We start from the raw sequence: 26,667 nt of genomic DNA, 5'->3' as shown, positions 1-26,667 counted from the left end.
GTCTGATCCAAAAGCCAATTATGCTAATGGCTCTCTTAAATGTAAAAGCTGTGGCCATAAGTCAGCAGGACCTTTGGCACTCAGTGTGTTTGCACAGACACTTGCCTGATTCTTTTCCTCCATTTCCCTGGCTGTATTCAGAGTTAAAATCATTTTTACCCTTTGATATATGCATGACTTGTAAAGGTAATAGGACTCGCACGGAGTGGTGGCTTTAATAAGGGCCATGATTGGCTACATCCTCCAAACTGAGTCTTGCAAGAAATTCAAAAGCCATGAAGGAGAGCAAGGTGCAGTGAAAAGCAAAGTTGTCATGTTTTTATCCAGCATGATTTTTTTTTTTTTTTACCAAATGCAGGGAGACTTTTTCATTTCTTGTGTGCAAAACGTTAATCATTGAGATGGGGTAATGTCCAGGCGTTCGTTAATCTTTGCAGTCTGTTGAATGAACAGGTTTATTGACTTCACGAAAGGTTACTTTGTGTAACGATTACATTGAAAGAGCAGAACTCAGTAGAGGGCACTAGAAAGCAGTATTTTTCCTTCTGCTGTCTCTAAACCTGCGAGGCGGGCTGGTTAATTTCCAGGAAATGTCAAAGCAGTCCCATGGCCTCAGCCCTCCTAATTAGAAAAACGGTCTCTTAATCAGCAGAACTCCCCACTTCACTCAGTTAACCTTCTCCAGTGGACTTGCCCTAAAACTCCTTTTACCCGGCTACAAGTCAGAGGACAGGGGAGGCAAGGCAGTGCTCCAACAGTTCTCCCCTAAGAAACTCTGTCCAAACTGACCCATTTCCTGGCTCCTCCAATCGCTAATCTCTTCAAAGTATGGACTGAATTAAGGGTCTCAGTGTGTGTTGTTGGATATTATTTTTGCAAGTTTCACCCGGTGCTCTTGTGTTTGCTCAGGTGTTGGGGACCGAGGCTGTCATCTCAGCCTTTGAGCCTTCAGCCAAAAGTGGGGTGAGAGCGGGTCCCCTTTAAACATCCTGTCATATTGGTAACCCTGGAGGATTTCTGGGTCTTGAAAAATAAGTGATGAAATAGTGATGTGCTAGGATTTTTGTCTAGTGAATCTCAACGGAGAGAAGGCAGAGTCTCCTGCAGGGTTTGGGTCCACACGGACTTCCAAGTGTTGGGGCTGATAAAGTTTGAGTGTCACTTCTGTTGTCACACTGAGCAAATCAAAGGTCCTTGACATGTCACCTTCTTTATGACATAAGAATGTTCAACTGGAGATACTTTTAAGGTTTCCTTTGGCTCAAAAGTATTTCAGAGTGCCAAATCAAACAAGAAAGAAAGAAAGTTGTCAAAACGTTGTCTAGTTAGCTTTGATTTTATTCATACAAAGTAGGCATTTATTAAACCTAAATTGCTAAAGCATCCTGGCATAATTTATGAAGCCAAATGAGAAGCAGCAAACCTTCACTGTATATAACAAATGATGGCTGTGGTGCTGAAAGATAAGGGCTAATTCCCAGTAATAGGTAGGAGCAACTGCTACTGAATTAATTAGTTTCTATTTGGCTTTCTGTAGAGAAAGCTTGTATTTTTTTTGTCTTAAGTCTTTTAGGTCCTCAGGTGAGATTATTAACTGAACCTGGGTCCAGTCTATGTGTGAAATGTGCATTTTTAAAACCAAAAATGTGAAAATCAAACAGATTACCATGTATATGTGAACACTAATGCTGTTGATGGAGGAAAAGGAGATTTGTGGAGACAAACAGTTGAAGGTAATCATAATAGTGTGGAGGAGAGAGCGTAAAGAGACTACGATGATGAATAAAAGGTCATGTGCAAGGCACATACAGAGATTTTTTTTTTTTAAATTTTGAAGGCTTCCTTTCTCCATCCCTGTGCAGGGAAGTTCATCCTTGTCAACCATCCTACTTGGTAGAAAACAGCAACATAAAATCTGACTTAGGTTCAAAGGTGCTGATAGCTCAGAAGGTCTCCTTTGTCCTTTACAGGCAACTTTAGTTTGGCACGAGCTCACGGCAAACATCATCTCATGGCAAACATCACCACCAGTGGGGGAACTGCCCCGCCCCACTCTACGCCCCTTAGAGACTTGAATTTTTTCAGAAGCTTTCCCCAGTGTATCCCTGACCTGGTTGGAGGATAAACTGGGCACAGATTCTAAGGTCTGTGAGACAGTTAATGTACAATGGCTCTTCTGTAATTCTGTTGCATTAAATAAAGGCAGGTTCTGTTTAAATATAGTTTCTGGTCCTCTCACGGCTCTCGGAGGCACAGGTGGTGCTCTGGGTGCGTGCAGGGATGTGTCAACATCAGAAGAGTAAATGCCGGGTGTTCACTAGGAGTCTTTGTTTGGGGCATTGCTGTTGTTTGCAGAAGATCCACCAGACAGCGAGAGAGTATGAATTTCATTACAGCAGTTTACAATTTCATGATAAATGAGTCACCTTACAAGTGATGAGACACCCCACATACACAGAACAATGACAGTGTACTTAAAAAAAAACTGCTTTCTAATTTTTTTTATTCCTATTTGTTGTTGTTGTTCTTGTGGGTTTTTTTGGAGGGGGAGGTAATTAAGTATATTTATTTATTTTTAATGGAGGGACTGGGGATTGAACCCAGGACCTCGTGCATGCGAAGCATGTGCTCTACCACTGAGCTACACCCTCCCCACTACTTTTTAGGATATATGTCACCTTGTTCCATATTAATCATTTATTATTTCATACCTGCTTTTTGTAGTCTTTATGTTATCTAGGTTTGGAAATAATGTAATTTGTTTTCAGTTTTTTAAATCAATAAATGTTTCTTACTGAGATGTAAAAACACATCTAAGGTAGCTTTTGTAGTCTCATTCTAGCTAGCCACTGCAGAAGATTCCAGGCAAAAACATGTTTTGACGTTGTAATATATATTTCAATATATAATTTATCTATATCTATATAATAGAAATAATTGTATCCAAATATTATTTAAATCATTAAATATTATTATACATAAAATAACATTTTAAACTCCAGAAGGGTCACTTGGAATAATAGACTAAATTAGGAGACAAACCTGTATGTGTTCTAATCTTAGCTCGGCTAGAGGCGTAACGTAGAGCAGATTACTTGAATTGTCATTTCAGATTTCTCATTTGCAAAATGAACTAGTTAAACTGATGAGCTCTAAGTCATTTTTAGCGCAAAATTGTATCAGTGGAATGCCTGATGTCTAAAAGAAATTCACCCTTATTAAACGTATCAATTACTCCAAATTAATTTGTATTCATTACATTTAAACTATTTCTTTGTACAGGGACTATAAAAGGAAATCGCTAAATTATTTGCAAAGATCCAAATACCATTTGGCCATGTAGTCTGATGATTTTAATGTGGGGAAAAAAAAAACTTGAAAAATTGGAAACTTTAGCTAAGAAGTCTGAGTTCATGGAAAATCTCTAGTCTTTTTTAAGAACCTTCTGAGAATATGTTTTAGAATTAGGGACTTCACTATCTGAAGCAAGAAAAGAAAGACACCAAATAAAATTATAGCCAACTCTGGCAGACACTCTGCTTCATAAAGTAAACTTTCTGTTTTTTACGTGAGGTCCTGCATTTCCCACAGCAGCCTTACTGTTTAACATAGAAGACGCCCCCCTACCCGACCTTGGTGAATTTGGGTAAAAAATTACAAATATCTCTCAGGGCTTTTGCCAAAGTTTCACTGACATTTCTGCAAATCCCCTCGAAGTATGGTGAGAGAAGGAAGTGGCTTTTTATTTGGGATGCTAGTTGTGACTCAGGATTATTGGTGAAGCCCCTTTGTTTGGGCTTTATTGAAGCATGTCAACAGCTGTCAGCAACAATCCTCGCTCCGCCTGCCGCAGCGTGATGTATGGATCTGTATACAACAATACGTTATAAATTGAAATAAAATATGCATTTTTTCATAATTTATCAGCATTATGATGGCACAAAAAAGCCAGTCTTATGAATAATACAGAGCTCTTCAGCGGGCATTATGTACTGTAGGTAATAAACGCCGCCTCTCCCCTGGACTGCCAGGAGAGTTGTAAAGCACGATGCATGAGTTCAGCCCTGTGATGATAAATCATTTTAGTATGTCAGGAGTCTCTGGCTAACTTTTCCTCCTGAGGTCTGAAAGAAGAGCGTGCCATACGGCTCTGGATGGTTTCTGAAGGGTTTTAGATCAGCTCCGATTCTCCTGGGTAATGTTCTGAGTGAGCGATTTGGTCAGATAACAAGTGGCAATATTTCTCAGGTATCGATATGGTGATGCTGCCTGTTGTTTTATCGCCTGGAGCGGTGGACTTTGTACTAATTGGAACTGTAGTTCTTCTTCGTGTCTCTATTTGCAATATGGTGCAGGGCTTCCTTTAAAAAAATCAAAGTAGTCCTGTAATCCTGTATAACCGCTCTCAGAGGGACCACCTGGCCTCTCCGTTATCTTTGCATGGATGAGAAGTCAGTAAGTCCTTTCTGGCCTTATTTATCCTCTTAAAAATATAGATTCCTATATAGGAGCTGTTGTGGGTTTGTTTGTTTGTTTGTTTGTTTGTTTGTTTTGGAGCTACATTGGCCACCAGTTCATCATTATTTGAATGTCATTTGAAAGGGGACAACCCCAGCCTAGTTGGTAGCCAATCTCAGTTGGCAGTACATGATTTCAGGAATCATGCTTACATAGACTTTGTTAGAATCCTCAAGCCTTCTTCTGTATTTATTCATTTCTCCTAGAATAACAGTAGGGATGGTGGTTGGTACGTATGTACAAAAGATCCAATTTAAAATCATTCTTTAGGCTGAGAATACACACTTTTTTTTTTTAACACATGTTACAATTCTTCTCATATGGTAACAGAGATTGGAAAAAAATTAGAAGAAACACTAGATGGAAATTAACAGCTGTTCTAGAGAAGGTGAGACATGTATTTCATTTTGTTATCATTTTCTTATGTTACAACTGTGTAAATTAATTCAGAAAAATACTTTAGCTTTTTCTTTTCTTTTTTTTGGGGGGGTAGGTAATTAGGCTGGCGTGCTTGCTTATTTATTTATTTATTTATTTATTTATTTATTTATTTATTTATTTATTTTAATGGAGGTTCTGGGGATTGACCTCGTGCATGCTAAACACACACTCTATCACTGAGCTACACCCTCCACCCCAACTTTAACTCTTTTTGATGCATAAGATTGCTTACCAAGCCTCTGCTGTCTTGACCTAAGCATCCATACAGTAAATTCATGCTGATCTCTGAACTGTTAAAGGAACAGTGATTTGATGCAGCCACACAGTCCCATTTACTGCGATGTAATAGCATGGTTTATAACTTAAGCCCATTTTGAACATTCAAACTAATTAGAGTCATAAAACTATAAATATATAATAATAAAACTATAATAATAGTGCATTTTAATGCACTGGTCTATTAACCAATGTGGAGGGGGCATGCTTTTCATACCAAAGATCATGTAATCCCGAAGAATATTTCAGTTGAAACAGGTGGGAAATAACAGTTCAGGCCCACTGCTCCTTCATGCCCTGAAATAAAAATGCAGGAACTATTAGCGGCAGCACACCAGCTGAGCTGCCTAGAAATGGCCAATTTCTAAGGAAACCAGTGTTTCTGTGATGGGGGCCCTTTTGGAACACATCAACTTGACTTCATTTGGAAGCAGATATGTAACTGGTGTGGCTCGCAGGGCACTGCATGGCTCGCCCCATTTCAAATGGCTTCTGTGGCCTCCGTTCTGCACCAGTGGGTCCTCAGAGCTGGCTCCCACTGAAGAGGTTGCTGTGGTCCAATACAGGGATTAGGAAGGCATGGAACAGGATGGTGACAGCAGTTGTGAAGACAGATGCCTTCTGTCTGTTTCCAGATAGGAGACAGTGAAGAAAATAACTGTGCAAAGTCCTTTTCCATCCACCTACCTCTTCCTTTTGCTTGGTGAGCGTGCCTTAGGGAAGAAAGTAGAATTTTGACTGCATGATGGAAGCTGATTGTTATGAAAGAGTTGAAAATTTTGACACCAAACAGGGCATGCCTTCAAATATTAAGCTTAAGAGTGTCTACTTATTTGTGAAAAGCCACTGTGGTGCCTGGAAAATACCGATGAGCTGTTCCTTTGCGTTTATGTGTAGCCAGAGATTTATTTGATGTTTGAGATCCACTGTGCTTTGAAAGAGAATCCTCTTAGCATCCTTACCATCAGCTCAGATAAAAGATGATTTAAGCACTGTGGTTGGCTAACATGCATGGCTTCTACTTATGGGACACATTTTTGGATGAAAAAAAAATTCAAAGCAAAATACCAAATACGCTTTCATAGGGAATTTTATACATCATTGATGGAGGCTTTTCTTAAACTACTTTTACTCACAAACTTCTTTTGTTTGGAAAATAGAACTTCTGAAGCTGGTTACTCTGTGTCATGACACTTTAAAATAAAAGTAAATAGGTCACTGATTTATCACACTTTTTTTGTGAAATTCCTTTTTGCCATTTTATTTAGGAAAATGTAAAAGAAACAAAATCCCTCCACATATGTATGAAAAAAATCACTCTTAGAAAAAATAGCTTATGCATTCATATACGTGTTCTCTAAAACACACACACGCACACTCACACACACACATTCTGACGTGCATACAAGCACTTTAACTTGGGGGAAAGTTGTAGATAAATACAAAATCCAATGTTGATATTACTTAATGAATTTTCATGGAATAATAATTCTGAAATAGATGAAGACTAAATCTTTGAGGATTAATTATATATACTTACCTTAATCCCAGGAAAATAGGCATTTGAAATCCTCCAAAGAAATTTCCTGTTATTCCTCACAAGTCTCATCCGGAATTCCTTACTTTCCCTGAATCTTGCAAGGATACCTCCTCTTGTACGTTCAGGCTTCTCACCTTTATTTCTAAAAATGTATAATTTTCTGATTCTAAATAATTTGATTCACTTTTTAAAAGAATTCTATTTTTTATCTCTCTCTAAATTAGACAAAGCATAAATTTAAAATGAAAGAATAATTTTTTTAAGAAATGGGATGTATTTTGCTTGTTGGCAAAGTTGCTTTTTTTAAACATGCTAAAAGTAATGTAAATTCTGAGATAGAATTTACAAAATATTTCCAAGATAGCCAAACATTGTTATTTTTTTGGATTATACATTTTTTTTTGTACAGATCTAAATTGAAGACATTAAAGTTTCATTTCACTTGGTTACTAGGAATATTATGGATGTTGAAAGTGTTGATTGATTTCCGAGATACTAGTGATCAGCAACACTATCATTTGTTCTAGTGAAAAATGCTTCTTGAGCATAAGGTTTAAATGGAGGAAGCCAAGAAAGTCATAGCCTTGCCTCACATGTCTGCCTGGGTGAGGGACTTTGTGAACACTGAAGCATTTCTTGGACTGTTGAGCTCCCAGTGTTCTCATTTAGTAGCTGTAGCAACCTGATGGCATTGCTTAAACTCTCTGAATCTCAGTTTCATCATCTGCAAATTGGGACTAATGATTCTTAGAGTTTATGTGAGACTTAAAATGCCTAATAATATTCTTTTCTTTATGTGTCACATAATTTAGAATATAACTCATCCTATTCTGCCAAAGCCAAAAGTCAGCCCTTAAGCCCAGGGGGTGCTCAGTACACTGTAGTCATGTACTATTTGTAGTTATTGAGTGAGGCTAGATCTAAGAGTCTTGGTTTGTATGAAAAGGAGTCGTGAATGGAATAAGGAGACAAGGAGACTTTGTGCTCCAGAAGGAAGATCTATTGCAGGGGAGGCAGATACTATGGTTACTTTTTCTCCATGGAAATTCCCATTACATCAGACTTGGTGCATTTAGATGCAACTCCTCTAAGAGTCTCATCGTGGGAACCCCGAGCACCACTCATGGGAGGAAGCCAGGACTGGGACAGTCAAAAATCTGCTGGCATTGGGGAAATAAGCCAAAGAGGTCTACGTCCACAGTGGGTGGTGTTTGGTAGTCTTAAGCGTATGTGAAACATTTAGTCAGCAGGCTGACGCGGAAATCAAAGCGTGAGTACCAAGGGTGAGAGAAAAAACTGGATCAGGTATAATGGTTCTTAGACAGAGAAGAGATGTCATCCATTGCTGTGACCATGAAGTTATGAATTGCAGTGAACAAAGAAACAGAGAAAATTGGGCCAAACAGAGTTAAGGGACCAACTACAGAGAGTAATTCTCACCACAAGGCTCAAACATTCTTACCAAAGGGGCAAAAAACTATTATAGAGGTTGGCTAGGAATGGAGACCGTATGTGCAAAGAGCTCGTTCCATGTTGCTGAAGATAATGTGTGTGCAGGAAGTGACAATAGCAAAGGCACAAGGATCAAAAAAGGAAGCAGTAAACAGCCTAGTAAGAGATGTTCACTTATCACATTTCATTATATTTCTGAGGCCATCATTTGGGATATTTTTCATTTGATCCTTACATTCCAGGATGCCTTCTGACTGTGTGTGGGCTTCCTTTTGCCACTACTTTCATGGAATTAGTGCCTCAAACCCCAAATGGCCCAGAAAATCACTTCTTCAGAATATGTGATGGGGGGAGGATACAGCTCAGTGGTAGAGTATGTGCTTATTAGCATGCATAAGGTCCTGGGTTCAATCTCCATTATTAAATAAATAGAATTACTCACCCAAAAAAATTTGTAAAAAAAGGAATATATGATAGCACCTTGGCCATCATGGGGCACCTGAGACTCCTTTTCAATTTTTAAAATGACTTTCTAAGTCTGGAAGCATGATGCCTCCCTGTTCCCTTTATTCCTTAGGGAGTTTGGAGAATAATGTGGCACATTACATGTGACTTTAACAAGATTCAGTGACCTTGGAAAATATGTCCCACAGAGTTGTTGTTTGACCAGATCAGCTACGGGCTGTAATAAGCAAATCTCTGTGACTTAATGCAGTGAATATTTATGTCTTGCTCATGAGAAGTCCAGGGTGAATGTTCCTAGTCAGGCAGCTCTCCTTGGTGGCTCTTTGCTAACATAGGGCTGTGAACTCTGGGGTCCTTGCATGGTGTGGCTCCAATGCCATCTTAGAGTCCTTGCTTCCAGCTGCTCAGCCTGGGTGGGTGGTGAGTGGTAGATGGGAGAGACAATGGAACGTGGAAGTTCACGCCAACTGTCTTCTGGGCAAGCCTGGAAGAAGCATTTGTGATTTCCATTCACATTCCATCATCTGGAGTTCAGTCATGAGGTCCCACCTAGGTGTAGAGTGTTCTGGGAAAGGTCGTCTTCCTTGTGCTGTCAAGGAGAAGAAAGTTGGGGCACATAGGGTGTTGTGTCTGCCACAGCCTCCACTCAGGGGACCGATCTGTTGCTCATTTTCCATCCCCGTGTCCTTGCATTTCTCCCCTACTGTCTGTGCTTCTGCTCTACGGAGGCTGAGAGCTCTCACCTGGGATTCTACGAAGCCGGAAGCAGCTCCCTACTTTCTCTGCTACTCTTTAGAATAAGTGTCACGGCAAGGAGCCAGCCTTTGAGGGGATTTCCTTAGATCTTTTTAACTGCCCCCCTCCCATTTGGAAAAAGTAAACTCGCCATTAATGCATATCCCTAGTATGTTGTACTCCAAGCAGTAGCGGAAATAATTCATCCTGGCAAAAGGAAATCACCCTGGAAATTACCAGAGGATGTGACATGGATTATTTAGTGTAATGGCTGAAGGTGTTTTCAGTAAAATGCAGTGTATGCTATGTTCCCTGATCCCATTTGTCCTCTTAAAATTAATTTCTGTAGTGTTTCACAGTTACCTGTTTAATTATTCATTCTGGATGTCATGAAGAATGATACAGTACCGCAAAATAAAGCCAATAAAACAAGTTTCTAATGCTAAATACCGAAGCTGGAAAATATGACCATTACAAATAAGCAAGGGTCTGTCTTCCCTTTTCGTAAGTATTCTACAAAGACGTGCCATGCAATAAACAATAGTGTTGCTTGGATTAATTTGAAGATGTTTGCATAAATATGCTCAGAGTTTTATAGGTTTTTTTTTCCCACTACAGTTTGTTTGTATCACAAGAGTATGTGTTTCCTGGGCAAAATATTCATTTTAGTCTTTTGTGCCCTTGAACTTCCACTTGTCTTTGCAGTATAGTGTTATGGGGAGCGGCACGAGCATTTGGATTCAGACAGATCTGGGTACGAGTCCTAACTTCATCATGCTTGAGGTGCGGGTTTCTTGCCATCTCTCAGGCTGTTCCCATTTGTAAATTATGTTTTACAAATTTGTTGTGTGTCTTAAACTACATGATATCAAACAAAACCTGAACTTAACATACTGACTTGCTCTCTCTTTAAAAAAGGATTAATTTCCACTAATAATTTTATATGAATTATAAATTCCAAGATTGATTTCAAAGAATAAGTGTATAAGTAAGAATAATATGATAATTGTTATGACTTTATGAAGATTATTAAATAAGGGAAATAATTCTTTTAAAATATTTAACATTTAAAATTATTTAAAATATTATGATATCAAATAGGGTGATTTTTAAACTAAGCTTTTTATTAAAATAAAGATGATCAAAACTTGATTAACTTAAATATTATCTCCTTTTGAATCTGAGCTTGAAGATCCACACCTCACCAGGGGGGATACTCAGAAATTAAAGCAGAGCTCTTGTGTATTAAAAACAGGGTAATAAAAACATTTTTTGAAAGTCAGTTGTGGGGGATGATATAGCTCAGTGGTAGTGTGCACGTTTAACATGCACGAGGTCCTGGGTTCAATCCCCAGTACCTCATTAAAATAAATAAGGGGTAAATATATAAACTCAAAATAGAAACAAGAGCAAAAAAAGTAAAATATTTTTTAAAAACATAGAAAACACAAAAAGTAATTTAAAAAAGATTTTTAAAGTCTGTTCTACTTGGAAGATAAAGTTGACAAGATCTTTTAGAGCAAAAAAGACAGAAAAGAATAGATCAGCTCAGGAGGTTAAATATCCTTAACATAAATTCTGAAAGTAAAGAAATGAGAAAATAGAAGGGAAGAAGTTATCAAAGAAATGATAGAAGAAAATTTCCTATACCAGTGTAAAGACATGAACTTTTTTTCAAAGAGCTTCAAGTCTTCCAGAAAGAAAAAAGTAGTCAGCAGGTGTAAAAATCACAGTAGCATCTGATTTCTCATCAGTAACCGTGCAGAGATAATGGAGCAATCCTTTCAAATTTTGAGAGGTAATCATTTTCAGAGTAGAATTCCACACTCAATCAAACTTTCCATAAATTGTGATGTCGAAATGAAGACAATTGCACAATTGTAAGAATCAAAGAGTTTCCTTTCCACTCACCCTTTCTGAGGAAGTTACTTCAAGGTGTATTCTAACCAGTCATGAAAACAAAGAGGAAAATTTGATCTATAAGAAACATTGGAACCAGCCCATTGAATTCAGTTACCAAAAAACTCCTGTGTTGCCATCCATAAATCAAAAAATAGTCCTCAAGTCAAGCAGAAAGCATACAATAGAGGAGGGCAGAGTAGAAACTGATTGAATTTAAAGATAAATGATTCAGAAGCTAGAAGCTTTTAACTATAAAGGCATGTGTTTCTCTTTTTCTCAGCAAGACAAAGAAATGTATTTACAAAGGCCAGAAAAATAAAACAAACAAACAAACAAACAAAGATGTAATACCCCTACAGCCCTCAAAAGCAAAAACAACAGAAAACAAGATCGAAAACTCTATAAGAAAAGCATGGCCCAAAATATATACAAAAACAAAATGTAGCATACTTGAGTAGTTGATGGAATGCAAGGGAAAAAAATTTTTTTGATCATAATGTTCCAATATTTGAATTTTAAATAGCACAGAGGTAATATCCTTAGACAAGAAGAAAAAAGAAATTTCAGAAGGGGAAAAAAAATCCTTAGCCCAGGAGATCACATGTCCCAGTCCCTTGGTTCTGGCCGTGGCACTGACCCCACTCCAGCTTCACTGCTGTGAAGTCCATCACAGTGCCTTTGCTTATGGTTGTGACTTTTTTGCTAACAAATATACCCACTAAAGCCTGTTCTCTGAAGCTTATTTTTAAATTCATTCTCACACTATTAAAACTTGAGCCAGACAGTCAACTAGTGCTGGCTAGCCTAAAAAGTGGTAAGACATTGAAAAAATGGTTTGTTAAGATACAGGCTATTTACCCAGCACCATCGATGGGGCACAATATTCCTCTTCACTGGGGAGGAGGGAATCCTTCCTTCCCCTCATTCTCAAGCCAAGCTCAGTGGAAAACTGTGCCCCTGTAACTTGTTCCCTCAGCTGTGTTTGTGTGATACCCAGACACAGCCATTTATTATGAGGAAAATAGTACAAAAGTTTTGACTAAATTGAACTATTAGTTAGGTTAAAAAGGAAATGTAATATTTAATTATAGTCAAACTTCAAGAGACATAGGAATCCAGAATGGGGAGGAAATTCCAAAAAAAAAGCAGCTTCTAAGTAGTTTGGAGAATCCCCCCACGTTAGACTTCCTATAACACAGTGAGATAGTGACATCTTTACAGTCCCCTGAAGCAGATTTGTTACTGTTTTTCACTAAGCCTTTCAGACCTTATTCCTGGTCTACCCTACAGAGCAGAGAAACCCAATACATAATTTCTAGTTCAAACATCATTTTTAAACTTTAGTGATCATTTCTATTTATAAAAATAATGTAGGAAATTAAAACTCCCAATAACTTCATCCCAGAGAAGAATTACTATTAACAGATGTGAGTATTCAAATATATATTTTAAGAATTGAATTTCAAGATTGTTCCCAGTGACAATTTGCAGATTAAAGATTCTTTTTATGTATTCATAGACTTTTACTACTTCAACATGACACATTCTTGTTTTCCTGGCTAAGAATGTGCTATCCTGGTTGATTAATCCTGAGTTAATAACTTGGAAGATTGTTGACAATGTCATAGCTGCATTGCCACTGAAGTTTATGTTTTAATTTGGCATCTGTACAGACCTCCTATCTTATGATAACACTGTATGCATTTTAAGCTTAATTTTATTTGTTGCCTGATGAATTTTTAAATGATGATATGCTTTTTGTGGTAGATTTCTTTACAAATTACCTGATAAGAGGTTGGATGAGAAATGGTACCTAATGGAGCTAGAATATAAATTAAAATGAGGTTAAAGGGCTTTAAAATGAGCCAAACCAGTGAAATAGGCTAGCACAGTGTCTTCTTGAAAGGAACATAAGTGGGTCAGATGAACATTTGAATTTCTATTATTTTTTCAATTAAAAAGATAAGATTTGGGGTAACATATTCCTTTTTCTTTGAGAAAGCAATCTGTCCTCCCCTGTCCTTTGAACTGCTTTGGTGAAAACTCAGTTCTCTGAGGACCCACTCTTCATTCTCTGCCAGTCTGTTGTGAGTTCCTGCATGCCCCACCTTCTGGCCTCGTTTGCTAATTTTCCTGTTGCTTTCCAGCACTTTTTTTTCTGACAGTATCCAAATAGCACTCTCTCAGAGGCTAGACGTCAGATGCTCCATGCATCCTTCAGTAAGAGCAATAAGCAGCTACTGACCCTGGGCTTTTGGAGGAATTCTTCATTTTATATAACTTTCTAGGGCAAAGGACTATTAAAAATAGATGAGCAGAGCAAGCCATCTTCTCTAGCTGCTTCAGCCTGTGAATATAATTAATCAAAAACTTTCTCTGAAATATTCCTGTACTCTGGGTTCACAGTGGAAAGTTTAAAAAAAGAGAAAGACTGAAATTTTCTGCAATTACAAAACTTTGAGATATATACATATATGTGTGTATTATATATATATATATATTCATTTTGCGTGCACACACACATACACACATTCATTTCTCAAGGCTTTGTTTAGGAGTCAGATTTTTCTCCTCTTTTGTAATCTGTTAAACCAGCATGATTTGTTGAGTTTTAGGATGCTCCTGGTGAACACGTATGTAACTTGTGAAGTTATTTTAATTATTTATTGGCTCTGACTTCGGATCCAAACTGGTTCTTTTCCTTCCCATATTTTATTTATGTATTTTGTAATATTTGCATTTCTGAGGGTTATAGGATATCCTTAGACTCTTTGTTAATAGCAGATTATGCTTTATTTTTCAGTAACAGAATTGCTGCACCCTTTTTAATGTCATTTCTTAAAGAGTAGAACTTTCAGAGTATATTTTCTGGTGATAAAATTATTTAATTTTATGGGAAACAACTATAAATCATCTTACTGTGCTTTTATGTTTTCAGATTGGTTTGTTTTCAAAGCATATTTCACTGTATATTTGCGTTTCACAATAACAGACTCAGCAAATTCAGCCACTAAAAGCCATTTAAGTATATTTATATATTGAGATGTTGTACAGTTTGTGTTTTTCATCTCTGTAAGGCAAGAATAACATCTGATAGATAATACTATTTTATGGTACTTTCTTGGACAAAAGTATCTTTCAAAAATACATGCATGTCACCATACCCCATTAAAAAATGGACTTAATGCGTGTATTTTTATTTAATTGTTTTATGTATTTTGACCTCTGAATAGCCTCTACCAGTATTATTCCAAGATAAAGCATATATTATCTATTAACTTATGTGTTCATTTGTATCATATTTTATACATAATGTATATTATCATATCAACTTTACATATACATTACTAGTAAACATATTCTATGTAAGAGTAATAGCAATGTCACATTGCTTTGGCTTAGTTCTTTTAACTACTGTTTTGATATATATTTTTCTCTTCTTAAAACCTTCTGAAATAAGGAGGTTTGTAATCATGTACATTCACTTTAAGAAACTGAGACACTCTAGCCATAAATGATATGTTGACGTCACAAAACCTGATAAACTCAGGTGTTAGAATTAATTTTTCCTGAATCACAGTTCAATAATATTTCAAGTGCAGACAGTCAATAGTAAGGTTTGAAATAACCTTAACAATTTATGTACGTGTGTGTGCACGTGTGTGTGATATTTTTTATGTGAAATGGTTCAGTAAGCTGCCTGGCACACCCAGAAATGCCCCCAATTAAAATTGAACCTATGTTAGAAGTATTTCATAATATGCAGGCTTTATTTTTTCCCTTGTGATCATTATCTCTTCTTTGAGAAATGGCCTCTAATAAAGATATTCATTTGGCCCCAGGATATGTGTGCATTAAGGAAATAAAAACCTCAAGAGTTCTCCCTTCCCTATTATAGCCATAAGATATTTGTCAGCTCTCCCCCGGGCCGTTCACAGACTGGTCAGCTGTACACAGAAATCATTATGAAAACTTCGTGTAGTTCTGCAGTATAACTTTGTGATCCTTCAGAGCTATTATATCTTCTAAGACTTCCTTGTGCTTTATTGAAAGCTTCAGGGAAAATAAATGTCTTTCTAGACCCAGAACTTGAAATGACAGTGGACTCAAGAGATCAAGGTTATCAAAACACGAGTTCTGTGTTATGGCTTCTGTTTATCTGCAGGAGAGCTTTCAAGGTGAAAGGGGTAGCTGTTATTTTTAAAGTATTGAATTATCCGGAAGAGGAATTTCTTATCAGGACAGATTATTTTTGTTTCCAATTCTGAATGTTGACCTTATTTTTGATATAATCTCTGTCCTTTGACAGTTATTAGCTTGTAGATGATTGCTACAAAATAACTCCCAAACTTCTTCCCCCGGGAGCCTGTTGGGGATGTTTGGCTGTGTGTTTCTTTGAAAGAGGCGGTGGGGGCGGGGGTGGGGGGAAGGTTGAGATGATAAGGAAGGAAAGACAGACAGACATTATATCCCTCAGGATATACTGTCTTGTTTTCTAGGTACCCATTTTCAGGATTTCTAGTGGTTTGTATTGAATATACTTAGCTTTTCTCAGATCTTCAGTATTTGAAGAATTCCTTTTGCTTTTCTGAATAACAGTGCCATGGTGAGGTTGTTGTTTCTATTTTAGATATGATAAAAGGAAAATCTGACAATACAGAGAGTTCAGGATCTTTATCTCATTCTTACATAAAAGTGAAATCATGTTATTGGGGTGCTATCCCTTCCTTACATAATTAGAAGCTTTAAATATCTCATTGGGGGGAGGGTATAGCTCAGTGGTAAGGTGCATGCTTAGCATGCATGAGGTCCTGGGTTCAATCCCCAGTACCTCCATTAAAAAAAAAAAGACAGCTAGTAATAAATAAATGGACCTAATTTCCTCCCCCCCAAAAAAAAATTTTAAAAATTTTTAAAAAAGAATACCTTCTTTAAAAAATCTCACTTAATTCAAGAACTTACTGCAGGTCATTCATACTACGTATCATAACCCAAATAAAAGGTAATGCTAAATATAATAGCCATGCTATACGGCATAGTTACCAGAAGCCTCTTTGTTTTCTTCTTTTTGCTGCAGCATAGCAAAGAGAAAACAAGGCTGGGTCATGGTCAGCAGAATTTAGGTACCGGGAGCCCTAACACCAAAATGTGGGTGGAAAGAGATTGGGATTTGCTTTGGAGCCTCACAATTTTACGTTTGAAAGCAAGCCTTGATAATGAGTAGCCACATGGTCTCCGGCAAGTTATTTAACCTACTTGAACCTCACGACTCATTTCTAAAAGTGGCCTAGTACTGATTTTCAAATCCGCCGACATCATCATTTGGGGTGATGTATTTAAAATGCCCAGCACAGGACCGTAACCCACCAAGTAACACAGTATCTGTTCAAAAACTTTACTTCTTTTTCTCTTTTTGATTATAAAATTTGTAGAAAGTTTCACATGATGTATGTGTCCTTGTGTGTCTATATGTGCATATATCTGTGTATACTTCTGTGTGTATATGTGTGTGAATGTATGTGTGTATGCACGTGCATGTGTATAGTTGTGTGTGTGTGTTTTTTGTGTATATATATAGATATATATGACTATAATATATCTTATTCAGAATATTTGACTCACCTCAAGCAAGATATTTCTTTGAAATTTCTCACTTAATCTTAAAAATCCTTATATGTTATGTATTCCTTACATTATTATATATTTTAATATTGAAATATCTTTCACATTCATCACATTTTAAAGTAAAATTGTTCACTCCAAAAGGTACTCAATATTGATTTTGTGGCTTCTGGTGACTTTTGTTCACCAATGTCTATGCAGGGGGAAGGGTACATATTCCAGTTTTTAAAGCACAACATTAAATGATATTTTGAGGATGATTTGTGTGCAGAGTGTTTTAAAAAGATGCAAGGGTTAAAGACATAAGGATGCAATCCAGAGCTCCGTGATCACCACACACCTCTCATAGACACTTCAATATCCTGTAGGTAGTGAGTTTTTATAGGATCAGATTCATCACCCAGAAAGGTAGTGAAATCTGTTTCACTCCTCCTGACTTTTTCACAGTGGGTTTTGGAGAAAGTTCTTTTACCAAGTTAAAAATTTTCCATGTATTCAGTGAGATATCACAGCCTGGGCAGAAACAGTTTCTGTCTACAGTTTGTATAACCCGGAGGTTACCAGTTGTTCATTTGTCCTTCCTGCCCGCATCCATGATGGATGACATTGGGTGCAGCTAATCTGAGGGAACCTTCATGTGTATCCTAAAGGGTAAGTCACATGTTTAGATATATTATAAATGTTCCCACTCACGAGGAAGCCTAATGGAATTATGGGACTTTATTTATGTGGGTCAGTATGTACAATATGTATAGAACTTTGTTGAAAATTTCTAAGCTACAAGGACTGAGGAATTTTCCACTGGAAGCACATGAACTCGTGGCAGGATAAAGCCAGTCTTGAGGGAGACCTCCATGGCAGTTACAATTATCGCTCCAAGTCTTCTATTTTCATAATGTTGTCAACGTTGGCCAGTAAATCAGTAAAACCATCAGTCAGACCATGCCTTTGGCCAAATATGATGCTGCATAATTACAAAGGAGATTTTTAGAGAAAACTCCCCAGAGTCCTTTGTGCTAAATGCCTAAGGGGCTTTCCTGCTGGCCTGTGATTTGATCACAGTCATGCATGCATCTTATGCCTCCGGGCTTCCTAGAAGTTCCCTTTTTCCACCAACTATATCCCTGAATTCTTACATCTCTACCTCAGACAAAGGCTACAGACATCCAAGTAGAAAAATGCTGCTGCTTTTAAATAAAAATCGTGAAGAACCCACCTGTTTCCTCTGGAAATCTCCCATTCAGTTAGCGTTCAACAAGATTCGATCTAGCTAATCACTTAATATATTCCTTTTTATTTAAATGTTAGAGAAACCATGTCTAATTTCTCATCATCCTGCTTACTTGAAAATAATGCTGATACTATTTGAGCATTTGATTCAAAAGAATTTTGCAGGACTGAGACATTCATCTTTAGAGTAACACACATCCACCAAAGCTCTTAGAGAGCTCCGAGTTCTGGATGGGTCAGGTGGCAGGTTTTCTATTATCGCTCAGGGACAGACACGCAGCTGCCTGACTCCACAGTCTCTCATCAGCTTTTAGAATTCATTTGGTTCTCATTTTGTTACCCACTATGAATAAGTCACAAACTCTGCACTCAAAATCCTTTTGCTCTAGGTAAGGACCACAGACATAAAAGATATTATTAGTGGAGATATATATATATAATAGAGCAATTTTCCCTTTAAAAAATCAGGACACACTTCACAGAAAATGAAAAATTCTGTCTTCAGTTCTTGCTGAGGAGAGAAGAAGAAAAAAGAAATTTCGGCGGCACAGTTCAGAAGCATGAAAGGGTGTGCTATTTACATAGTTTTGAGTTTACAAATACGTTCTATGCTTTAATCTTTCACCAACCTAGTATGGTAAGGATTACATCAAGAGAAGTTAAATGACTTATGCAAGCATCAGAACTAGAGTTTGAATTCATTTATTTCTTCCTCTATTCAATCATTGTTACTGAAAAAAACATATTTACTGAATATTAAAAAAAAATAAAAATAAACCTTAATGGCTTACTTCAAGCAGTATTTCTCAATTCACTTGTTTTTTTCCCACTCCACCTTAGGAGATTTTTTAAACTTTTTAAACCTAATTGCCCTCTGCCTAAGAAAAATTAATTCCTCAGATATCCTGTATATCTGTTTTGTACTGGGGCTCTTTGGAGAACCACAAAGCCTTGTAGGAGTTAAAATTTTTTTTCACTCTCTTCCCAAGAACCAAGTTTTGCCCCCTTGAAGGTGGTATCACCCCCACTGAAAGTGCATGTTTTAGGGGACATTCTACTAAATGCTAAAAGCAAAAACGAATAGGATAGGGTCCTTTCCCTGAGTCACTTCAGTGAGATGGATGAAAAGTACAAACAAATAATTTCCATGGAGAGCAGCGAATGCCACAGCAGAAATGTGCAAGGTTCGGTAATAGCACAAGAGTCTGTCTGCAGCTCTGGCTGGGAGCAGTGAGGAGAGACTTCATAAACTCCCTTCATGGTTACAGCTCAGAGTGGGAGAAGGTGACTAGCAGGTGGCAGAAAGGAGAGGACATCACAGACAGGCAGCAAGCACGTACTAAAAAGCCAAAGGGGTAAAACAACACGGCCAGTTCAGGGGTCTGCAGATGACTTGGGAGAAGAGGCGAGGGCTTGGAGAACTGGGAGCCTAAACTTTGTCGTGGAAGCAGTGGAGGTGGGGGGTAACATGATCAGTTTTGTGTCTTAGAAAGATCCCTTTCATTTCCTGTCCAGGGAAGCTGAGGGAAGCCAGCAAGTTTCTCTCCTCTCCTTACTGCTAAAATCCTACTGAAATCTTATACACATCCAAAAACTCCACTGAATCATTGGAAACCTAGCAGGATGCTGTCAGCAAACCAGAAATGGTGAGAAGGTTTTGGAAGACTTGGGAAGATGAACAGCACATGAACGGTGCCTGACATACAGTGAGCACCGGTGTTAGCTGTCATTTCTTGGGAAGAGCTTCAAGAGGCCATAGTTAAACTAGATTGATGATGAAATTCTTAACTAATGCAGGAACTTGGAATAGCAGAAGGGGCCAGGGTGAAAAAAAAAAAAAAAAACGTTTTGCGTTGTCCGGAGCAGCTTCACACAGTCCAGGAACTTGTATATTTGGGCTTTCATATCACATTTCTTCCACAACAGCCTTTCCGTAATATCTTAGAAACCCCCTTTTGGTGACATATGAAAGCATCTTTTGCCAATATGTAACCATCATCATTGACATGCATCGATCGACAGGTTATGATTCATTGTTTTATAGGCATAATTTTATTTAATCCACACAGCATTTCTGTAAGGTTACTGCTGTTATTAGGCCCACCTCTTATATGGAAAAACAAAACAAAAGCAAAAAAAACAACCACCTGAGACTTTGACAAGTTAAGTAATTTTCTCAAGTACCTGCAATTATTAAGCGGTTAAATCTTGAGACCATGACTCCACAACCCAGGTCTGAAACGCCTGCTATTCTGTTTTGTGTATTAGTATTTTCTGATAATGTTCTTGTCTAAATCAGTTTGGGCTGCAGTTAGCACCATAGCCTTGGTGGCTTATAAGCAACAGGTAATTATTTCTGATAGCTCTGGATACTAGGGTGTCAAAATCAAGGCATCAGCAGATTTTGTGCCTGGTAAGAGACCACTTCTTAGATGGACATCTCTTTTGCTGTCACCTCACCGGGCAGAGGTGTCTCAGAAGCTTTCTCTTACGCCTCTTTTATCAGGACGCTAATCCCATTCATGAGAGTTCTGCACACAGGACCTAATCACTTTTGAAAGGTCCCACCTCCTAAAACTATTATCTTGGGAGTTAGGATGCCAACATACGAATTTTAAGGGGACACATTTTTTTTCAAAGAACTTTCTTCTGAAAAATCGAGAATATTGCTAAATTCTTTTTAATTACTCTGGTCATTAGTTTAATCTTCTTTTCATTATGCCAGAATTAAAGACAATTCCTGGCCTGTGTGTAATGCATGTGTTTTCGGGAAATGGGAAATGGTAAGGCCTATATGTCTAGTGTCTGAGTGCTGTGTATCAGACCCTACGCTGACTGTCTCGCACATCCTCTCCTTTCAGCCTCACCTTGACTTGGGATGTGGCATTAGGGGATACTCAAATATCAGATGGGGAACTTTCAGATCTGGAGATTTACTATCCTCACTTCTTGTATACCACCGTATTTATACATGCAAAAGAAAAATGCTCACCTGTGGCTCTCACAGTTCCAGAAGGTGAATCATTTGTGAATGAGGTTGTGATATCAGAAGCAGGAAATCTCAGGAAGTAATATCCAAGACGAAATCCTGAGACAATCTTAACTTCCAAACTAATAACTAGTAATGATGCCCATGGTGTCAACTCAATTGTCTTTATAAATGGGAGAGAGCAAAGGTTTGGACAATTTCAAATAGCAAGTAATCCAAGAATATATTCAGGTGATTTTAAAAGCTTTTGGGTGGGTGTTTGTGTTCTAAAAAGAGCATGTGCTTATATTTGAATATGTAAGTGACAAATATTCCAGAAATTATTTTCAAAGAAGGAAGTTTACCTAGTAAAATTAAATTCATATTCTTTTCTTTATTTTATTTCATACAATATTATGAGAGTAAAGAACACTATTCATCATTTTCTTCCTAAAAATGCTATTGTGCAGAATGTGATGTGTCATACCCATGAGTACACTTAAAAAATATTTTGAGGTATTTTATGTTCACATTTTAATTTGGAAAAAAATTGCAGTCTTACTTAAAGAGATACATAAAAATAAATTCCAGATGGATTAAAGACTGAAATTTAAATGAAAGACTCTCCTTAAAAACCATACTATAAAAGTACTAGAAGAAAATATAGGATATCGTATTTTACATTCTGTGAGAAGGAAGGCCTCCTTAACAAAATTACAGTTAAAAATATGACTGAATGGAAATAGTTACATCATGAGTAACAGATAAGATTAATGTCCTGAATATATAAAGAGCCGATACAAAAAAAATCAAATTAAACAATCTCATAGAAAGAGACACTAAGGTTAGGATCAGGTAACAGTGCATAATGGTAAACATGTTTTTAAAAAATATCTCATATTAGTGATCAAGTAAATGAACATTTTCAGTTATTAAACTGACCAAAGTGAAAAAAAAAAAAAAAGACAATATCCAACAGTGTTGAAGATGGAAAGGAAAAAGTAAGATCACCCTTTTCACTGTCTGAGAGACCATGAGGAACTTTCATCTGTGTGCATGTATATGTGTGTTTGAAGTGTTATTGAATATCACAAGTGTTTACCTGTGGATTAAAAATGATAAAGTGATGAACTTTAAATATTAGCGATATCTAGAATTTCTTTTAAAGATCATGCCATGCTCTTAACCTCATCTTCCTTTTCCTCACCTTGTGACTTGCTGTAATAAGAGCTCCATTCAGTGGCTCTTAACCTTTACAGACTTGCAAAGAGGATTTAGCCTGGATCATAGTTACTTTTGCAGCCGGCATCCTCAGGACCTAAGTACATTATAACTGCATTGATGGTTTCCATTATCACAGCTTGACCGCGCCAGGCTTTATATGGTTGCTAAGTAATCAGTGTCAATTGTTGCTCTTGAGGGTGAAGGACAAAATATTTCTTAACATAAAAAGAAAGCATTATGAAAAAGCAAATGCTACCTTTTCCCCACAATGGCCTATTTCTAAAACACTGCCATGTTTTAATGTTTTATTCATGAGGCAAATTCTTACGGATATCTTGTCACTTTCTTTAGTAACTTTACCTTGGAAACCATTTACATTTAGGGCAAGTGTTTCTAGCAAACATAAAAGGGTTTTTTGCGCGTTCATAAAGTTCTTATAGGATTCAGGGAAACATACAGATCTAATGTTGAATCTCATGAGCATATAACTATTCCACTACCAACTGCTTCTGATCTGGAATATAAATGAGGCCTCCTGCTAATAATATATTTACTTCAGCACACAGAACAACTATTAAAAACTCTTTTCACACATCTACAAAATTTCTTTATTGTACTGAATCATGCAAAAATAGATGAAAGCATTGAGCAGTTTGAATCTTCTCATCAACAGTTCAGGATGTGCTATGATTTTGCTCCAAAATTAACACTCCAGTACCACAGCATTGTATAGCTTAATGAGGTTTCAGTAAATCTTTTTAAAAAAAATCACATCAGTTGACAAATATTTATACTGAGTCTGATGCATTCTGTTACAGGCAAGGAGAAATTTAAAATAAAATAGGCAAGACCCTTGTTATGGGGGAAATCATACCTTTGTCTATGAAAGGTAATTAGCAACACACAAGACACTGTAGTTGTTCAGAATGGGTGGCTGGCCGGTCAGTGTTGTGTGCTGGGATCTTCAGGATATGAGAACATCAGTTTGGCTTCAGTTAAGTTCAGATGAAACTTACATCTGTAATTTCAAAGGTCCACAAGGTGCTTTTCAGGTTGAGAACTACTTCACTGAAGCATGCTAAGACTGAAATAGTAGATTTGATGGTGAAGGAATCAGAATAATACATTAAACCTTTAATACCCAAGAGACTTAGCTCCCAATTTGCCACCTCGTCTTACAGAACACAGTCCTAATAAAATGACAAAATTCCATGATCCTCTGGAAGCTTGTACAACTAATATTCAGATTTGAGAATATGGATGAACGATTCCCTGATTGCTTTACTTATAATTTGGGGTATTGATGTCCTATAGAAACAGAAACAAATCTGTACCAGTTATTCATATCTTCTCATCAGACAAAGCCTCAAATGGTTATAGAGAGAATTTTCAACGAAAATGTATTAGAAAGTGATTATGTTCATTACAAAGGAATCCTTAGCTTTAGAAACATTTCAATTTCTTTTCAACATAGTACATATAAGAATATTTGATTTGGAAAAAAAAGTAGCAGTCTTGGTATTTGAAGAAGGTATTCACTGTCACTAATTTGTCATCAAACTTTTCACAGCCCCCAGCCAGCTAGGTGAGAGGAGAGTTTGAGTTCTTCCTGACGCTAAAATCAGATTTCCCTGCATCAGCATTAGGGTTCTTTTTCTACTGTGTCCAAATACACCAAACTTAAATAGTACTACTTTAAATACATTTGTACAGTGCCCCCAATATGGTTTAGAATGTCTTTATAAATGTGATACTTCATTTGTCATTTTTAACATTTTCTGAGTATTGTCATATCTGTGGGTAGGCTTCCCTCTACACCAAAGGCTTTTATGAAAACACACACACACGTTTTACATTTCTCTGTGGCAAGAAAAACAGAAACAAAAACCCAAAAAACAAAAAATCCAGAACTTCCAAAGTCATTCCATTGAACATAGAGTTTGGCAAATGTTGGCTTTATTCTTTGAACAAATGCAGGTCTTGTAGCATCTTTATCCGTGTGCCTGTAAATACGTTGCCTGCTGTGTACTCTCCCTTGGGGCCAGGCATGTGGTCCTTTCTTTTCTTCTTCCTCTTTCTTCTGTTCCTGGGAAATCTGTTCACTCCTCTAGCTCCTAGAGACAGGTGACCACAGCGTCCATTACTGCGGAATCAACACTGCTTTCTTTCGTGTTAGACCCTGAAGCTCCGACTGCCCACCCGCCATCTCCAACTGGATGTTCCACAGGCAAAAGAAAGTCAGATTATTCAAAATGAAATGTCCTACTTTCTTTCCAAACCTTTCCTTCCTCCTGTGTTATCCATCTAGGTGGACCAGATCCCCATTCGCACTCACTTCCAAATCAGAAATACGAAAAGGGTGAGGAGTGCCACCCTTAAATGCCTTTCATATCCCCTGTCTCACATTCAATACTAACTCCTAAGCCTCTCTTCAATGTGAATTCCCACTGTGCTCCTACATTAACTTCTACGTTAGCTCCTACATCAGCAGTCTGTCTGTTACGAAAGATTCAAAATTCTCCTTCCCCATGACAGTTTCCCCTCTTCTGTTGCCAGAATGATCATAATAAGCTGCAAATGTGCTTCTGTGATTTCCTTGCTTAGATTAGAGTCCTGCTGCCTTAGACGATGTTCAGACTCAGAAGCTGGTCTTGCTCAGAGTTTCTGCTCATGGCCAGTGGCGTCTCCCTATCAGCGAAACCTGTCTGGGTTCTTAACCCTAATTCTTTCTACCTTTGCTTATTCTGTTCCCTGTGCTGGGAAGGCTCTTCCACTTTTTCTGTCCTTATTTGTCCTTATTTATTAGAAAAAGAATGCTTCAAAGCCTCTCATTACTTCTTGTCTCAGAAAGTGCCATCTAGTCTCTGTAATTTGAAGGCCTTAACATCAGGAAACTGACCATACAAATTATAGCTCAGCATAAGCTGTACAATTTAAGGCTGTAGGCTGCCTGGCAGGCACATAGTCAAGGAGACCATTACTTCTTGAGCTGTGAGGTGCTTTCCAAAGAAGTGACAGTTTAACGGAGTACTGAATGTTGAGTGGGAACATTCCAAGTAGAAAAGGAAGACGGCATTCTGTGCATGAACAAAGATTTAGACGTCAGAACGAGTGTGAAATATTTGGGGAAGACTGGAAAAGTTTGCTTTGTTTGTGGATTGGTTGGTCTCTGTCTCGTTTTGTTTACTTTCAGTTTTTGAGTAAGATTATTTTGTTCAGATTTTCACTATTCAGATTCTTCCAATATTGGGACATCCAGACTTTTTACTTTTTTTTTTTTTCATGTTTTTATGTAAGTGTCATATTCTAATTTCCAGCCGAAGTCTTCTGAAAAAGAAATAAAGAAAATGCTTCTTGGGAGACTTTAACGCTTGGATATCCATGAAGAATAATTGAAAATGAACTTTAAGTCATTAAGAATGATGATTGTCTGTCATCTCATTTGCTTGGTACACAGCGGCGTACACCAAGCCAGAGATGTATTCCTGAGACTTCATCTGTACACAGTTCTTCACTCCTTTCTGAGCATCACTCTGCTATATTATCCACATTTCCAATCTGAGAGCCTATGAAGCCAAACCTACAGGAAACAAGTGGGCATATAGTTCATTGTGAACTGGCATTTTATGAACCCTGCATGTCCTTGTCTCATGCATGCCTACTTCATAACAATGAAAACCTCTTCTGCCGACCAGTCTATAAAATCCAGTTTAGTTTTTTTTTTTCTTTCTAGCGTCATGCTCATGAGAGTGAACAAGCCAAATGACATTTGATTTTTTCCCCACTCTTGTTTATTACATCGATCCACACCACTGGCATGTGACCTTTGAATTAAATAAAAATGTACGTGAAAGTGGTGTAAGCAAGTGAACATTATCACCCCTTTGTTTGAAGTAAAATATAAACAATGAAATAAATAGGAACATAAAGATTTCAGTATTATGTGTTATCACCATCATCTGATTTTTGCTCTCGGTTGATAAAGAAGTCTAATTTGTGTGCTTTTCTTTAGTTAATAAATTGTAAATGAACGTTTCAGGTGAATACGTTTGTAAAACTGGGAAAATAAGGGGTCATCTTACGATGGATTTATAACAATACTGTTCAGGAGTTGTGAAATACAGTGATTATACTGTGACCACATAAAGCCCTGTCTAGGTAGATTGCCCTTATACTAAGTTTTTGTACGCATGTATATTGCATTGCAAATCATTTTTCTTTTGTTGTCGTTCTTGCTTTTTGGACTGGAAAGGTAGGAAAGTCCTGGGAAGAACTTAAATTTGCAACCCAACAT

General features: G+C 37.4%; 1 protein-coding gene and 1 non-coding gene across 2 annotated transcripts in view; one reads left to right on the top strand and one right to left on the bottom strand.

The window, feature by feature from the left end:
• Positions 1-26,667, top strand: part of PDZRN4 (PDZ domain containing ring finger 4) — a 325,397-nt gene that overhangs the window by 72,804 nt on the left and 225,926 nt on the right.
• TRNAA-CGC lies at positions 2,580-2,652 on the bottom strand. Its single transcript has one exon. It is a non-coding gene; the product is annotated as a tRNA-Ala (tRNA).

This window comes from Camelus ferus, chromosome 12 (genome assembly GCF_009834535.1).
Source record: "Camelus ferus isolate YT-003-E chromosome 12, BCGSAC_Cfer_1.0, whole genome shotgun sequence".
Taxonomy (NCBI): Eukaryota; Metazoa; Chordata; class Mammalia; order Artiodactyla; family Camelidae; genus Camelus; species Camelus ferus.
Note: the sequence above shows the minus strand (reverse complement) of the source record. Positions and strands in the feature narration are given on the sequence as shown.